Raw genomic sequence first — 1,910 nt, forward strand, 5'->3', positions numbered from 1 at the left:
TAAAATCAATTAGAAAATGAAATTTTATGATTTAGTGAGGTAGAACTAATTAAAACAAAAATTTTGACACTAATTTTAAAGAATTTGGCCCAAGATTGGGCCGAACGAACCGAATCGGGCAAACTGGGCTCATATTGGGCCCAAGGCCCAACCCAATCCCTTGATATAAATGAGCTTCAGCTCATTCCTCTTTCTTCTTCATGCAAACGCTGAAGAACACAGCCATGGGGGAGGAGAAGGGTGTAAACCCTTGTTCTTGTTTCAAATTCCAATAACTTTTAATCAGGAGCTCCGATTGTCGCACCGTTTGCGGCCACGTGACCGCACCGTCGAGCTCTACAAAGCCCAGTGGTCAATTTGGTAAGGAATCCACGTTTTTATTTTCAATTTTCTCTTCCCCAATTTCAAAAGCCAATGTGAAATTATGTTAAATTTTTCATGATTTCGGTGTTTAGGTTCGAGTTAACCTGCGGGTATTGTCGGGTTTAGCTTGTTTGAGCTGTGGGTCAGGTAAAAACCCTCCAACCTTTTGTGAGATGTTGATTTAGTGAACTCTATATTGATTATAGTGATAATTGTGATGTTAGATTGAAATTGGTGATCGGTTGGAGTTAATTTGAGAAATTGGAAGCTAGAAGATTAGCTTTGGAGGGTGGGTATCATTGGTGAGGGGTGCTGGAGTTATGGAGCTTGTGGTTCGGAAATGCTTGAGGTGTTCCGAGTTATCAGAAAATCGGCCAAGGTATGGTTTTAGTTTCTCGTATATAATATGTAATTTGTCGTGAAAACTTAAGCTAGTTGACCCATAGGATAAGTTGAATTGATTGTTGGTTTTTGAATTAATTTGTTGATTTGGGTTGAATATGAATTTTGGAAACTGATGTTGTAGTGAGAATGTATTGATACATCATGATTTTAATGATGAATGATGAGGATGATGAGAATGAATACATATATATAATGAATTATTAATGATCTTTTTGGGTTATGTTGGCTGTGAAAGCAACCCTAGATAACTGAAGAAAGGTTAGAAGTGTGATTTTTGGAAGGGTTATAGGTTTTAGTATGGAATATGGTATGTAAGGTTGCTGAAAAAGTTTAGACAAAATTTCCGCATAATTGGCAGTAGAATAGATCCATTTCTAGGATCAGATAGGTCCTATTTTTGAATGAAACCATTTTTCCATAAAACTTTAACATGTTTTGAGCGTCTCATAAAAAAATCAGATTTTATTGATGAATGGTTTGGGAGAAATGAATTTTTAAAGATTGATGGTTTTTGTAGAAAATCCTGTTTCTCTACTGCAGAAGCACCAAATTCCAACCCACTTCATTTACAATTCTGATGAGTTTTTAAGCTGAAACTAACGGCATTTTTAAGCTTTTTGAGCCCATAATCTACAATTTAAATTTTGTGTCAAAATTTTTTTTAACTAATTAGTTATATTGCAAAGAGTGAGGGTAGTCGCTGGATTTTGGAAACAGAATTCTAAAAAGCAGGGCTGTGTTCCTAAACTCATAACTTTTTCATGTGACATGGTATTAATCTGAAATTTAGTTTTTTGAAAATCTGGAAGAGTCTTGTTTAAGGACATGAATTTTGAAAGGCAATGGATAAAAATTTGATTTTTAATGAATTTAACAAATCTACTGCCTTGCTGTTCCTTGTTGCATTTTCCAAAAAACAATAACAGTATCCTTTTTAAGCAAAAGCACCGGTTTTACCTATGACCAAATTACCTCAATACCAAGCTCTAGGTTCTAAAATAGTAGTATTAGGACAACCAAGGGAGGTTTAAGGTCAACGGGTGATGCGGAGGTATGTATAATTAGGCGGTGATGCAGAGGTATGTATAGCTAGGCGGTGATACGGATGTATGTTTTATAGTGTTGGTGATGTGGAGGCATAA

The sequence above is a fragment of the Arachis ipaensis genome, chromosome B05, assembly GCF_000816755.2.
Source record: "Arachis ipaensis cultivar K30076 chromosome B05, Araip1.1, whole genome shotgun sequence".
Lineage (NCBI taxonomy): Eukaryota > Viridiplantae > Streptophyta > Magnoliopsida > Fabales > Fabaceae > Arachis > Arachis ipaensis.